The sequence below is a fragment of the Oncorhynchus masou genome, chromosome 23 (assembly GCF_036934945.1).
Source record: "Oncorhynchus masou masou isolate Uvic2021 chromosome 23, UVic_Omas_1.1, whole genome shotgun sequence".
NCBI classification, from domain to species: domain Eukaryota; kingdom Metazoa; phylum Chordata; class Actinopteri; order Salmoniformes; family Salmonidae; genus Oncorhynchus; species Oncorhynchus masou.
The window spans coordinates 11,953,220-11,970,208 of NC_088234.1; the positions used below are offsets into that span (position 1 = coordinate 11,953,220).

General features: G+C 42.0%; 1 protein-coding gene across 3 annotated transcripts in view; it reads left to right on the plus strand.

Annotated features, from left to right (window-relative positions):
- Positions 1-16,989, plus strand: part of LOC135510312 (rho GTPase-activating protein 6-like) — a 165,539-nt gene that overhangs the window by 48,168 nt on the left and 100,382 nt on the right. The window contains exon 1 of one of the 3 annotated variants that reach the window (XM_064931148.1): positions 2,807-3,201. The exons of the other annotated variants lie outside the window; for them this stretch is intronic. The gene's annotated coding sequence lies outside the window, so the exon portion shown is untranslated. Of the gene's footprint in view, positions 1-2,806; positions 3,202-16,989 lie in introns of those variants that run through there. 3 annotated transcript variants of the gene reach the window in all.

A 16,989-nucleotide genomic window follows, 5' to 3' on the forward strand; every position in this document is an offset into this window, starting at 1 on the left:
GTGTGATGTGAGTGGGTATTCTATGTTGTAGGTCTAGGTTATCTGTTTCTATGTGTGTGGCCTGGTATGGTTCTCAATCAGAGGCAGCTGTCTATCGTTGTCTCTGATTGAGAACCATACTTAGGTAGGCTGTTTTCTCATTTTGAGTTGTGGGTGATTGTTTTCTGTTTTCTGTGTCTCAGCATACAGGACTGTTTCGTTTTCGTTTCGCTCTCTTTGTTATTTTGTTTTAGTGTTTCTGTTCTAATAAATAGAACATGAACACTTACCTGCTGCACATTGGACCGATCCATCCTACTCATCCTCAGAAGAGGAGGAACATCGTTACATTTACCTACATTTACATTACATCTATTTATATTTTTATTTAACTTTTATTGAACTAGACAAGTCAGTTAAGAATAAATTCTTATTTACAATGACGGCTTAACCAAAAGGCAAAAAGGCCTCCTGCAGGGACGGACGGGGGATTAAACATTTAAAAAATGAAATAAAAATATAGGACAAAACACACATCACGACAAGAGAGACACGACAACACTACATAAAGAGAGACCTAAAACAACAACACAACATGGCAACAACACATGACAACACAGCATGGTAGCAACACAACATGACAACAACATGGTAGCAGCACAAAACCTGGTACTGTTCAAACATTATTGGGGACAGATAACAACACAAAGGGTAAGGAGGTAGTTTGACAACAATGCATCACACAGAGCTGTAAGAGTGTCCATGATTGAGTCTTTGAATGAAGAGATTGAGATAAAACTGCCCAGTTTGAGTGTTTGTTGCAGCTCGTTCCAGTCACTAGCTCCAAAGAGCTGAAAAGAGGAGCGACCCAGGGATGTGTGTGCTTTAGGGACCTTTAACAGAATGTGACTGGCAGAACGAGTGTTGTATGTGGAGGATGAGGGCTGCAGTGGATATCTCAGATAGGGGGGAGTGAGGCCTTAAGAGGGTTATTTATGTAACTAATAAACAAACTTATAAAGAGCAATTAGTATCAGTATAGTTGCTGTTATCATGAGTGATTTAATAATAATTATAATAATAATTTAACCAAAATGTCTTAACCACCCTCCTCCCCTCCTCTCCTCCCTCCTCTCCTTCCCTCCTCCTCCCTCTCCTCTCCTCTCCTCTCTCCTCTCCTCTCCTCTCCCTCTCCTCTCCTCTCCTCTCCTCTCCTCTCCTCTCCTCTCCTCCCCTCCTCCCCTTCCCTCCTCCTCCCTCTCCTCCCCTCCTCTCCTTCCCTCCTCTGCTCTGCTCCTCTCCTCTCCTCCCCTCTTCTAATTTCTCTCCTCTCCTTCCCTCCCCTCTTCTCATTCCTCTCCTCACCTCTCCTCATTTCTATTCCTCTCCTCCCCTCTTCTCATTTCTCTCCTCTCCTCTCCTCTCCTCTCCTCTCCTCTCCTCTTCTCATTTCTCTCCTCTCCTCTCCTCTCCTCATTTCTCTCCTCTCCTCTCCTCTCCTCTCCTCCTCTCTTCTCCTCTCCTCTCCTCTCCTCTCCTCTTCTCATTTCTCTCCTCTCCTCTCCTCTCCTCTTCTTATTTCTCTCCTCTCCTCTCCTCATTTCTCTCCTCTCCTCTCCTCTCCTCTCCTCTCCTCTCCTCTTCTCATTTCTCTCCTCTCCTCCCCTCTCCTCTCCTCTCCTCTCCTCCCCACTTCTCATTTCTCTCCTCTCCTCTCTTCTCCTCTCCTCTCCTCTCCTCTCCTCTCCTCTCCTCTCCTCTCCTCTCCTCTCCTCTCCTCTCCTCCCCTCTTCTCCTTTATCTCCTCTCCTCTCCTTCCCTCCTCTGCTCTGCTCCTCTCCTCTCCTCTCCTCTCCTCCCCTCTTCTAATTTCTCTCCTCTCCTTCCCTCCCCTCTTCTCATTTCTCTCCTCTCCTCTCCTCATTTCTATTCCTCTCCTCTCCTCCCCTCTTCTCATTTCTCTCCTCTCCTCTCCTCTCCTCTCCTCTCCTCTCCTCTCCTCTCCTCTCCTCTCCTCTCCTCTCCTCTCCTCTCCTCTCCTCTCCTCTCCTCTCCTCTCCTCTTCTCATTTCTCTCCTCTCCTCTCCTCTCCTCATTTCTCTCCTCTCCTCTCCTCTCCTCTCATCTCCTCCTCTCTTCTCCTCTCCTCTCCTCTCCTCTTCTCATTTCTCTCCTCTCCTCTCCTCTCCTCTTCTTATTTCTCTCCTCTCCTCTCCTCATTTCTCTCCTCTCCTCTCCTCTCCTCTCCTCTCCTTCCCTCTTCTCATTTATCTCCTCTCCTCTCCTCCCTCTCCTCTCCTCTCCTCTCCTCCCCACTTCTCATTTCTCTCCTCTCCTCTCTTCTCCTCTCCTCTCCTCTCCTCTCCTCTCCTCTCCACCCCTCTTCTCATTTATCTCCTCTCCTCTCCTCTCCTCTCCTCTCCTCTCCTCTCCTCTCCTCCTCCCTTCCTCTCCTCCTCTCATCTCCTCCCCTCCTCTCCCCCTCCCTCTCTTTCCCCTCCTCCTCCTCTCCCCCTCCCTCTCTTTCTCCTCCTCCTCCTCTCCCCCTCCCTCTCTTTCCCCTCCTCTCCTCTCCTCCCCTCTTCTCATTTCTCTCCTCTCCTCTCCTTCACCCTTCCTCTCTACCTCTCATCTCCTCCCCTCCTCTCCTTCCCTCCTACCCTCTTCCCCTCCTCTCCTCCTCTCCTCTCCTCCCCTCCTCTCCTTCCCTCCTCCCGTCCCTCGCAACGAGGCAGCTCTCCTCCCCCTCCCTCTCCTCCTCTTCCTCTCCCCCTCTCTCTCTTTCCCCTCCTCCTCCTCCTCTCCCCCTCCCTTGTCCTATCACACTGTTTACGTGAAGTGATTCCTTGGCAGCGAGACTCTGCCGACTGATTAACTCCAGCAGATGGAGTGAGCAGATCTCTCTCTTCCTCCTTCTCTCGCTTGATTTCTCTCTCCGTCTCTCTCTCTCTCTCCGTCTGTCTCTCTCTCCGTCTGCCTCTCGCTCTGTCTCTCTCTCTTTCCACCCTGTGTGTTCCCTCATGCCCCATTTGGAGTGGGCAACACACACCCGCTTTTGTGTCTCCACTGCGTGAGTTCGACTGAGTGTGAGCGCTAGGCGTATCTACTGAGTGTGAGGCGTTGAGCGGTAGCTGAGCAGACTGCAGGACACATTTGCTCCCTGTCAGCTTGTCTCTAAGTGGACTCACTGACTGGATCATCCCACTGATTCCCCACCTACAGGTATGGTGTCAGTCTGTGTGTTTACCTCAATTAAAGTGTGTGTGTGTCGTGTTGCTAGGTTCTCTCAAGTAAGTGTGTGTGTGTGTTCAGTAGGTATGTTTGTTCAATATGTCTGTGTGTTCAATATGTCTGTGTATTCAATAGGTCTGTGTTTTTTACTACTGTTTCTAGAGCTGTTTGTAAGTTACAAAGTCTGACACAATTGTCGAGACTCATTCTCTTCAGTTGAAGCGACTGAGTGTGTATTAGTTGTGTCACTAAGTTTTTTAAGGTATGGAGTGTGTGTGTGTGTGTGTGTCTCACAGAAAGTGTGTGCGGTGTATTAAAGCTGCAGTCCTTCATGGTGAAACAGCCACGTCTGTAATTACAACAACACTTACATGTTAGTCATTTAGCAGATGCTCTTATCCAGAGTGACTTACAGCAGGGAAGTAGGAATGTAGAGCGCACATTTTCATACTGAAATACAGTTTCAAAATACAATCAACACAGTCTTTGCCCTGCTTGTCAGACCTTAAGTATCCAATCAACTTCAAAGATAACAGTTATCTGTATCCATCAATATCAAAGATAACAGTTATCTGTATCCATCAATATCAAAGATAACAGTTATCTGTATCCAGTCAATATCAAAGATAACAGTTATCTGTATCCATCAATATCAAAGATAACAGTTGTCTGTATCCATCAATATCAAAGATAACAGTTATCTGTATCCATCAATATCAAAGATAACAGTTATCTGTATCCAATCCATATCAAAGATAACAGTTATCTGTATCCAATCAATATCAAAGATAACAGATATCTGTATCCAGTCAATATCAAAGATAACAGTTATCTGTATCCATCAATATCAAAGATAACAGTTATCTGTATCCATCAATATCAAAGATAACAGTTATCTGTATCCAATCCATATCAAAGATAACAGTTATCTGTATCCAATCAATATCAAAGATAACATATATCTGTATCCAATCAATATCAAAGATAACAGTTATCTGTATCCATCAATATCAAAGATAACAGATATCTGTATCCATCAATATCAAAGATAACAGTTATCTGTATCCAATCCATATCAAAGATAACAGTTATCTGTATCCAATCAATATCAAAGATAACATATATCTGTATCCAATCAATATCAAAGATAACAGTTATCTGTATCCATCAATATCAAAGATAACAGATATCTGTATCCATCAATATCAAAGATAACAGTTATCTGTATCTAATCAATATCAAAGATAACATATATCTGTATCCATCAATATCAAAGATAACATATATCTGTATCCATCAATATCAAAGATAACAGTTATCTGTATCCATCAATATCAAAGATAACAGTTATCTGTATCCATCAATATCAAAGATAACAGATATCTGTATCCATCAATATCAAAGATAACAGTTATCTGTATCTAATCAATATCAAAGATAACATTTATCCGTATCCATCAATATCAAAGATAACATATATCTGTATCCATCAATATCAAAGATAACAGTTATCTGTATCCATCAATATCAAAGATAACAGTTATCTGTATCTAATCAATATCAAAGATAACATATATCTGTATCCATCAATATCAAAGATAACATATATCTGTATCCATCAATATCAAAGATAACAGTTATCTGTATCCATCAATATCAAAGATAACAGTTATCTGTATCTAATCAATATCAAAGATAACAGATATCTGTATCCATCAATATCAAAGATAACCGATATCTGTATCTAATCAATATCAAAGATAACATATATCTGTATCCAATCAACATCAAAGATAACAGATATCTGTATCCAATCCATATCAAAGATAACATATATCTGTATCCATCAATATCAAAGATAACAGTTATCTGTATCCATCAATATCAAAGATAACAGTTATCTGTATCCATCAATATCAAAGATAACAGTTATCTGTATCCAATCAATTTCAAAGATAACAGTTATCTGTATCCATCAATATCAAAGATAACAGTTATCTGTATCCATCAATATCAAAGATAACAGATATCTGTATCCAATCAACATCAAAGATAACAGATATCTGTATCCATCAATATCAAAGTTAATAGTTATCTGTATCCAATCAATATCAAAGATAACAGATATCTGTATCCAATCAACATCAAAGATAATAGATATCTGTAGCCAATCAATCCCTTTGGAAAACCTGAATGTGTGTCTTATGTCAGGTTGTATTGACCAAGCTTGATGGAAAGAATTTGACTAGGATTCATTTAAAATTCAATATGACTTCCTCAACAGTAGAGGGAACAAATAAAGTGAAATACATAGCTGAAATTCAGACGGAAGTCCTTGGGTATAGAGTGAAATGCTTTGTTTAAATCAAATCCTCCTACATGTGACTGATAAACAAACTAAATTAGAACAAGTCAAACAGAGATATTCTCAGGTTAGTTTAGTAACCTCCATTGATTTTAGAGATCAAATCTCTAACCCCATCAGGGTTCAAATCCCCGACAGGGAGGAAGAAGTAGGCTTGTCTCAGAGTTCCCGAGCTTATCTCAGAGTTTCCGTGCTTATCTCAGAGTTGCCGAGCTTATCTCAGAGTTCCTGAGCTTATCTCAGAGTTCCCATGCTTATCTCAGAGTTCCCAAGCTTATCTCAGAGTTTCCAAGCTTATCTCAGAGTTCCCAAGCTTATCTCAGAGTTCCCGTGCTTATCTCAGAGTTCCCAAGCTTATCTCAGAGTTCCCGAGCTTATCTCAGAGTTCCCGAGCTTATCTCAGAGTTCCCGAGCTTATCTCAGAGTTCCCGAGCTTATCTCAGAGTTCCCGAGCTTATCTCAGAGTTCCCGAGCTTATCTCACAGCAGCGCGAAACGGTGCTAAAATAGTTGTCAGCTTTTGCTTCTAACTTCAATATCCTCTTTAAATAAATAAGACCTACACCATTTTTTACAATATATCTACAAATATTTTTTTCAATGATGTGACTCTCCGCCAATAATTACATTTAGTGGATTGGAGGACTCTATATTAATATCTAAGGGGCATTTTCTGTTAGGATCTATGAGAATATCTGAGAATATCTAAGGGGCTTTTATATAATTCTAAATGAATTAATAACAATAATTGCTTTGTTTAAAAAGTAACGATATTTGGGAGATTTCGTTTTCATTAAACCTAGAGTGAGCGAGAAAAAGGCCATTCTTGAACATGGGGTGAGACATTCTCACTCATTTGTAAATAACGCCAGTTTGTTATTTAGAATGATTTATTTCTGGAGAAACCTAACTTGATTATTTAGCAGACATCACGTGCTTATATTCAGTCAACACATATTTTAAGAATATCATGGAATATTTGAACATTTTCTTATATTCATGCTTGTCTCAGAGCAGCGTGAAACGGTGCTGATATAGACATCCACAGTGGGAAGTCTATGTATTCTGTGTCCACTCGTGGTATTTCTCTTGCGTTACACATCCTTGGAATAACAGACTAGCATAACGGTCCGGGCTGTGCCTGGTGAGCAGTTGACTCTGCCTGTCAGAGCTGGAGTTCCAGGGTTCACAGGTGTGCCTGGCGTGGACTGTGACGCGGGTTCCGTTCCTCGCCCTTTTCAACGCGTGAGAGAGTCAACAATTCCGATGATTCGTCTGACAAACAAATAACTTTGCGTCCTGCAGGCCCAGGCATGGATCAAAGCTGGCGAGACATTCAAAAACATCTTCACAGACCAATCAACCGTGACCCTTGAGCAATTTGCTCAAAATTGCTACAGAACAAAAGGAAGAAGATCAAGAGGATTAACGGAAGCATAAAGATGTTGATGAAGAAATGCTGTTTTGAGTTAGAAATGTAACACGTTAGAGGACTTAAGCATAGACTACATTGCAAGTTGAGGGATTTTCACAACAGTAGCCAGACTATAAAAAGTCTATTGTCCTGCTGAAAGGAAACATTTGCATGATGGGCTGCATATTTTACTGTAACCACAATGTCACACATCATTTGTATCTACCTTTCCAATTACTTTTAGAGTTTGGGATTTACAAATGTGTTGTAACGGTTTTCTTCTGGTGAAAGGTGGACCAAAATGCAGCGTGGTTATTTTTGTACATCTTTAATAAAGATGAAAATACAACAATCTACAAAACAAGAAACGTGAAAAAAACGAAACAGTCCTATCTGGTGCCACAAACACAAAGACAGGAACAATCACCCACCAAAACCCAACACAAAACAGGCTACCTAAATATGGTTCCCAATCAGAGACGATGACTAACACCTGCCTCTGATTGAGAACCATATCAGGCCAGACATAGAAATAGACAAACCAGACACACAACATAGAATGCCCACCCAGCTCACATCCTGACCAACACTAAAACAAGGAAAACACACAAGAACGATGGTCAGAACGTGATATGTGTGCTTTTAATTATTAGTTACATTGTTGTAGTTTCGAACGTACAAACTTTTTTTCTTAAAATTATTGTTTTATGTAGGATGCTACATTTTTGACCAGTTGCAATTGTAAGTTGGACTCATTTTTTTTTTAAATTCTACTTTTATTAGGCTGTTAAGCCTCATAGCCTACCTCGGACAGTTAACTTATTTTATATAGGTCTCGGTTCCGAAGAAATAAACTGAACTGTTTTTTCTTTTCTTCCCAGAACATTAACCGTGTTTAGGTAGATACATAGGTAGATGTGGAAAGATAAATACCAATGATTTGTTGCAATTTGGGGACGGAGTGGGGTTCACGCCTAGCTCGGCTATTAGACAATTCTTTAGTAAAGGTTGAATAGTCTATTATTCAGCTAATAGCCCATCCTGCTACGCTAATAATAATAGTCTTCCCCCTTTGCACGTTAAAGATTCCAATTGATGATGTATTTTTAGCCACAATCGGCCCCAACCCCAATGAATACATTTGGGGACAGTCGATAGCATGCTGGACTTCGGGCTAGAATGTTGAGGGTTAGAAACCTGCTTGTTTCGCTACAGCATTATGCTGGTCCCAGAGCAAATAGCCTGGATTGTTACTCCCATCTGGTTCCTCTCTCTCTTCCACGAGTCATTCAGCAAGCTTCTGGGCGTGCTGGCAGGATGTACTGGTTTTTATTCTGTATATATGAACTACAAATCAGCCTTTAACTAGTTAAATCATGTTTCTAGTCTATTGCAGAGTTACAATGTGTAACCATTGATGTCCCAGGGGCAGGAGTGGTAAACACTGTTGAAGTGTATAATTGTAATACATACATGCAGATACAACATCATTCAAAGAATGGAGTTTGAAACACCTGGTATTGGATAAAGAACTAGAATAAGATAAGGTAAAGAATGGAGTTTGATACTCCTGGTATTGGATAAAGAACTAGAATAAGATAAGATAAAGACTGGTATCCTGGTATTGGATAAAGAACTAGAATAAGATAAGGTAAAGAATGGAGTTTGATACTCCTGGTATTGGATAAAGAACTAGAATAAGAAAATGTAAAGACTAGTATCCTGGTATTGGATAAAGAACTAGAATAAGATAAGATAAAGACTGGTATCCTGGTATTGGATAAAGAACTAGAATAAGATAAGATAAAGACTGGTATCCTGGTATTGGATAAAGAACTAGAATAAGATAAGGTAAAGAATGGAGGTTGATACTCCTGGTATTGGATATGACTGAAAAAAACGTGCTAAATAGAGATATTTGGAAATTAACCTTATGACCGAAAAATATGTACAATCGTTTGTCTCTACATTAACTAACATATTCCTCTCAATTGTACACGTTTTGCCTGACTCGTTATGACGTTATAAATACTTACATTTGCTTCCACCGTAATGTTTTTTCAGGCATCTTTCTCTTCCACCAAGCATTGTGGGTAAACCTCTAAAAACGTCTCTAAAATGGAGGCATTGTGGCTGTTCTCCTTTGATACGTTTGGAAATCTATGTTAGTTTAGAACGCTGATCTTTTCATCCATAGAACACACTCACAAAGATGTTCTCTTATTCCACTCTTGGAATGTTGTGTGGATTCTAAGTGAGTAGCCTGGTCCCAGATCTGTGTGATCTTTATTTAATCTAATCTAAATCTTGACTGTTGTTGGCAGAGTATCCCAGATCTGTGTGATCTTTATTTAATCTAATCTAAATCTTGACTGTTGTTGGCAGAGTATCCCAGATCTGTGTGATCTTTATTCAATCTAATCTAATCTAAATCTTGACTGTTGTTGGCAGAGTATCCCACATGTCCTCAGAGAGAAGTTGGCTGAAACACAAACAGACCTGGGACAATGCAGGTTAGATTCAGAGTTTTTTTAGACTCTGTGTAAAACTTGATCATAACATGACTATTGTTTTCAGAGTAGGTTATGGTATCATAATGATGGTCAGAGAGGAGTTGGCTAAAGTACAAAACACATACATACCTGTCCTCTGTCTAATTGTTATGCCGTACAACAATTGTCATGAACATTGGAAAAACCCTCAGGGTAGTTTCCATAAAAATGGCTTCGTTCCTTCCTCACTTTTAATGGTTATGGCTAGAATGGATCCAGCTTTTGTCAAATTAAGGTCAAATCTTTTTCTTTTTTTTTTGCATTTTAGCTAACCTTAAACCTAAACCTTTTCCTAACCTTAACCCTAAACCTTTTCCTAACCTTAACCCTAAAACTTTTCCTAACCTTAACCTAATTCTCCTAACCTAAAACGTTAATTATCCTAACCTGCTACATAAGGTTTCCTAACCTGCTAGGAAAAGTCAAATCTGACTTGAATTTGACAAAAGCTGACAAAAGCCCGTCTAGCCATGACCCCTTTCTGATGGCATTTAGAGTGATCAGGACAGCATGTCCTCTGTCTGTGATGCAATCTGATTGGATGTTGAATAGCAGGTAGAGCCTAGAGCTCAGGGGTGACACCAGCCAAATCACTACTGCACTGTTCTGGTAGTTACTACTGATATGGACACACACACACAGTCTCATACACACACACACACACACACACACACACACACACACACACACACACACACACACACACACACACACACATAGAAACAGTCACACACACACACACACACACACACACATAGAAACAGTCACACACACACACAAACAGTCACACACACACACAAACAGTCACACGCACATACAAACAGTCACACACACAAAAAGTCACACACAAACATAAACAGTCACACACACATACAAACAATCACACACAAACACAAACAGTCACACACACACACAAACAGTCACACACACACATACAAACAGTCACACACACATACAAACAGTCACACAAACACAAAAAGTCACACACACATACAAACAGTCACACACACACAAACAGTCACACACAAACACAAACAGTCACACACACAAACACAAACAGTCACACACACACAAACAGTCACACACACACCGATAGGGACTGACTCAATGTACAGGTATGCCATTTGTTGTGTGGAACGCACAGGTTTGATCTATAACTGTATCTATAATTTCAAGCACATTTTTTCTAGGTACTTGACGGATGTGGTGCTATGTTTCTACACAGATGTTTCTACTGTCCCATATAAACCTGGAGCTACATACAGGATGGAGAGTTTGGTCCTCATATACCAACTACCCGTTCATACATAATACCTACTGCCAATCTCAATGGAAATCAGACTAAACATTATTTGCATTTCAATAATATAATAATATATTTCATGTACTATATGCCATTGAGCAGACACTTTGCAGCAGAGCGACTTACAGAAGTGCGTGCTGTCTTCATATGGATGTCTCCAATGGGAACAATGGCTGTGGACAGATGAGGACCATATAGCCTGTTCTTTCTAAGATGAAAAAGTCTGGTTACTTGCTGATCCAGCAAATTACAAAACACTTTGTTTGTTCTTTTTTGAATTGTATATATATATATACATATACAATTCAAAAGTCTTTTTAGCATTCCTGATATGACTGTGGGGCAGAAGTGAGATCTTATGACCTATGACTGTGAAAGGAAGTAGTTGCCGTGTCTGGAAAATACTGTGTTCTTAGTGTCGCAACACAAACAACAGAATAGTTTTAGAAAGAGGAAGCCGTCAGGGGGCATATCTGTAAGTATTTTAATAACCCAGTCTAATAGTCCAGTCTAATAACCCGGTCTAATAACCTAGTCTAATAACCCAGTCTAATAGTACAGTCTAAAAACCCAGTCTAATAACCCAGTCTAATAACCCTGTCTAGTAACCCTGTCTAATAACTCAGTCTAATAACTCAGTCTAATAACCTAGTTAATAACCCAGTTTAATAGCCCAGTCTAACAACCCAGTCTAATAACCCAGTCTAATAATCCAGTCTAATAACCCAGTCTAATAGCCCAGTCTAATAACCCAGTCTAATACCCCAGTCTAATAATCCAGAATAATAGCCCAGTCTAATAACCCAGTCTAATAACCCAGAATAATAGCCCAGTCTAATTACCCAGTCTAATAACCCAGTGTAATAGCCCAGTCTAATAACCCAGAATAATAGCCCAGTCTAATAACCCAGTCTAATAACCCAGAATAATAGCCCAGTCTAATAACCCAATCTAATAGCCCTGTCTAATAACCCAGTCTAATAACCCAGCCTAATAGCCCAGGCTAATAACCCAGTCTAATAACCCAGTCTAATAGTCCAGTCTAATAACCCAGTCTAATAGCCCAGTCTAATAGCCCAGTCTAATAACCCAGGCTAATAACCCAGTCTAATAGCCCAGTCTAATAACCCAGTCTAATAGTCCAGTCTAATAACCCAGTCTAATAGCCCAGTCTAATAACCCAGGCTAATAGCCCAGTCTAATAACCCAGTCTAATAGCCCAGTCTAATAACCCAGTCTAATAGTCCAGTCTAATAACCCAGTCTAATAGCCCAGTCTAATAACCCAGTCTAATAACCCTGTCTAATAACCCAGTCTAATAACCCAGCCTAATAGCCCAGGCTAATAACCCAGTCTAATAACCCAGTCTAATAACCCAGCCTAATAGCCCAGGCTAATAACCCAGTCTAATAACCCAGTCTAATAGTCCAGTCTAATAACCCAGTCTAATAACCCAGTCTAATAACCCAGTCTAATAGCCCAGTCTAATAACCCAGGCTAATAGCCCAGTCTAATAACCCAGTCTAATAGCCCAGTCTAATAACCCAGTCTAATAGTCCAGTCTAATAACCCAGTCTAATAGCCCAGTCTAATAACCCAGCCTAATAGCCCAGGCTAATAACCCAGTCTAATAACCCAGTCTAATAGTCCAGTCTAATAACCCAGTCTAATAGCCCAGTCTAATAGCCCAGTCTAATAACCCAGTCTAATAACCCAGTCTAATAACCCAGTCTAATAACCCAGTCTAATAACCCCGTCTAATAACCTAGTCTAATAAACCAGTCTAATAGTCCAGTCTAATAGTCCAGTCTAATAACCCAGTCTAATAACCCAGTCTAATAACCTAGTCTAATAACCCAGTCTAATAACCCGGTCTAATAACCCGGTCTAACAACCCAGTCTAACAACCCAGTCTAACAACCCAGTCTAATAACCCAGTCTAATAACCCAGTCTGTATGTGCTAGTGTCTATGTAAATATTGTTTGCATTACTTTCAGAATGACAGCCTGTCGATAGATGAAGAAATTATAGTCTACTGTTCGTACTCAGATCAACAGGTCTGGGTTCAGTAAGTGTAACAAACAGAATCGGTGACATCTGGAAGCTATCAGTGGGTATTTCAGGCTCAGTACACTGTTATCAGTCTTCATCTGTATGACATAGCTCTCTAATCCAGGTTACATAGCTGGACCTCATCAAACAGAAACACTATGACTCTGTACCAAATAGCACCCTGTTCCTTATATAGTGTAGTAGTGCTGACCAGAGTGCCTAGTGCAATATGTAGGGACACAGTCTATTCCCGCGAAACATAACACGAGAGACGGATAGCTTTTGAAGTGATAGGTCACGCAAAACGTCAAGGTTTATCTAATGTTTTTCGGACCTAAAAAAATGCTGCGATGTGTCCATGTTTCATGCCTGTTGTCTAACTATAGTATATGCCTCTGTGGAGTGAACTATCAATGATCTATACAATAGTCTGGGGCAGTAGAGGAGGGAAAGGAGAGAATAGAGGAGAGAGGAGAGGAGAGAATAGAGGAGAGAATAGAGGAGAGAATAGAGGAGAGAGGAGAGGAGAGAACAGAGGAGAGAGTAGAGGAGAGACGAGAGGAGAGAGGAGAGGAGAGGAGAGAGGAGAGGAGCGATAAGAGGAGAGAATAGAGGAGAGAGGAGAGGAGAGAATAGAGGAGAGAATAGAGGAGAGGAGAGAATAGAGGAGAGAGGAGAGGAGAGAATAGAGGAGAGGAGAGAATCGAGGAGAGAAAGAAGGAGAGAATAGAGGAGAGAAAGAAGGAGAGAAGAGAGGAGAGAATAGAGGAGAGAATAGAGGAGAGAGGAGAGAAAGAAGGAGAGAATAGAGGAAAGAAAGAAGGAGAGAAAGAGGAGAGCATAGAGGAGAGAAAGAAGGAGAGAATAGAGGAGAGAGGAGAGGAGAGAATAGAGGAGAGAATAGAGGAGAGAAAGAAGGAGAGGAGAGAGGAGAGGAGAGGAGAGAGGAAAGGAGAGTATAGAGGAGAGAATGGAGGAGAGAGGAGAGGAGAGAATAGAGGAGAGAATAGAGGAGAGAGGAGAGAGGGGAGGAGAGGAGAGAGGAGAGGAGAGAATAGAGGAGAGAGGAGAGGAGAGAATAGAGGAGAGGAGAGAATAGAGGAGAGAGGAGAGGAGAGAATAGAGGAGAGAAAGAAGGAGAGAATAGAGGAGAGAGGAGAGAAAGAAGGAGAGCATAGAGGAGAGAATTGAGGAGAAAAAGAAGGAGAGAATAGAGGAGAGAGGAGAGGAGAGAATAGAGGAGAGAATAGAGGAGAGAAAGAAGGAGAGAATAGAGGAGAGCGGAGAGAATAGAGGAGAGAGGAGAGCGGAGAGGAGAGAATAGAGGAGAGAGGAGAGGAGAGAATAGAGGAGAGAGGAGAGGAGAGAATTGAGGAGAGAATAGAGGAGAGAAAGAAGGAGAGAATAGAGGAGAGAGGAGAGGAGAGAATAGAGGAGAGAGGAGAGGGGAGAATAGAGGAGAGAGGAGAGGAGAGAATAGAGGAGAGAAAGAAGGAGAGAATAGAGGAGAGAATAGAGGAGAGAGGAGAGGAGAGAATAGAGGAGAGAGGAGAGGAGAGAATAGAGGAGAGAGGAGAATCGAGGAGAGAAAGAAGGAGAGAATAGAGGAGAGAAAGAAGGAGAGAATAGAGGAGAGAATAGATGAGAGAATATAGGAGAGAGGAGAGAAAGAAGGAGAGAATAGAGGAGAGAGGAGAGGAGAGAATAGAGGAGAGAATAGAGGAGAGAATAGAGGAGAGAGGAGAGAATGGAGGAGAGAATAGAGAGAATAGAGAGAATAGAGGAGAGAATGGAGGAGAGAGGAGAGGAGAGAACAGAGAGAATAGAGAGAATATAGAGAATAGTAAGAACAGAGGGGAGACTGGAGGAGAGAGGAGAGGAGAGAATAGAGGAGAGAGGAGAGGAGAGAGGAGAGAAGAGAGGAGAGAATAGAGGAGAGGAGAGAGGAGAGGAGAGAATAGAGGAAAGAATAGAGGAGGGGAGAGAGTAGAGAATAGAGGAGAGAGGAGAGAATAGAGTAGAGAGTAGAGGAGAGAATAGAGGAGAGATTGGAGGAGAGAATAGAGGAGAGAATAGAGGAGAGAGGAGAGAGGAGAGAGGAGAGAATAGAGAATAGAGGAGAGAATAGAAGAGAGAGGAGAGAATAGAGGAGAGAATAGAGGAGAGGAAGAAGGAGAGAATAGAGGAGAGATGAGAGTAGAGAATAGAGGAGAGAATAGAGAGAATAGAGGAGAGAATGGAGGAGATAATAGAGGAGAGAATAGAGGAGAGAGGGGAGAATAGAGGAGAGAATAGAGAGAATAGAGAGAATAGAGGAGAGAATGGAGGAGAGATGAGTGGAGAGAATAGAGAGAAGAGAGAATATAGAGAATAGTAAGAACAGAGGGGAGACTGGAGGAGAGAATAGAGGAGAGAATAGAGGAGAGAGGAGAGGAGAGAATAGAGGAGAGGAGAGAATAGAGGAGAGAGGAGATGAGAGGAGAGAATAGAGGAGAGAGGAGAGGAGAGAGGAGAGGAGAAAGGAGAGGGGAGAATAGAGGAGAGAATAGAGGAGAGGAGAGAGGAGAGAAGAGAGGAGAGAATAGAGGAGAGGAGAGAGGAGAGTAGAGAATAGAGGAAAGAATAGAGGAGGGGAGAGAGGAGAGAATAGAGGAGAGAGGAGAGAATAGAGGAGAGAGTAGTGGAGAGAATAGAGGAGAGATTGGAGGAGAGAGGAGAGAATAGAGGAGAGAATAGAGGAGAGAGGAGAGGAGAGGAGAGGAGAGGAGAGGAGAGGAGAGGAGAGGAGAGGAGAGGAGAGGAGAGGAGAGGAGAGGAGAGGGGTCTATAGTTAGTCTACAGTTAGTCCACAGTTACAGTTAGTCTATAGTTAGTCTACAGTTACAGTTAGTCTACAGTTAGTCTATATTTAGGCTGAGACACAGAGTCTGCCACCGTTATTTCTGATGGTTGGAGAGAGGAATCAGGCCACCTGAACAGGTCCCTAAAATAACCATCCATTTAATGGAGCTCTCTTTTCTCTCCTCATAAAGGAACGTAGGAGGGATACCTAGTCAGTTGCACAACTGAATGCATCTTCCACATTTAATCCAACCCCTCTGAATCAGAGAGGTGCGGGGGGCTGCCTAAATCAACACCCACAGCACCCAGGGTCAGTGGGTTAACTGCCTTGCTCAGGGGCAGAATGACAGATGTTTACTTTGTCAGCTCGGGGATTCAATCCAGGAACCTTTCGGTAACTGGCCCTACACTCTAATCACTAGACTACCTGTCTCCCCTACACTCTAACCACTAGGCTACCTGTCTCCCCTACACTCTAACCACTAGTCTACCTGTCTCCCCTACACTCTAACCACTAGACTACCTGTCTCCCCTACACTCTAACCACTAGACTACCTGTCTCCCCTACACTCTAACCACTAGACTACCTGTCTCCCCTACACTCTAACCACTAGACTACCTGTCTCCCCTACACTCTAACCACTAGACTACCTGTCAGCCCCTACACTCTAACCACTAGACTACCTGTCTCCCCTACACTCTAACCACTAGACTACCTGTCTCCCCTACACTCTAACCACTAGACTACCTGTCAGCCCCTACACTCTAACCACTAGACTACCTGTCTCCCCTACACTCTAACCACTAGACTACCTGTCTCCCCTACACTCTAACCACTAGGTAACCTGTCAGCCCCTACACTCTAACCACTAGACTACCTGTCTCCCCTACACTCTAACCACTAGGCTACCTGTCTCCCCTACACTCTAACCACTAGACTACCTGTCTCCCCTACACGCTAACCACTAGGCTACCTGTCTCCCCTACACTCTAACCACTAGACTACCTGTCAGCCCCTACACTCTAACCACTAGGCTACCTGTCTCCCCTACACTCTAACCACTAGACTACCTGCCACCCCTACACTCTAACCACTAGACTACCTACTGCCCCTACACTCTAACCACTAGACTACCTACTGCCCCTACACTCTAACCACTAGACTACCTGTCAGCCCCTACACTCTAACCACTAGGCTACCTGTCTCCCCTACACTCTAACCACTCGACTACCTGCCACCCCTACACTCTAA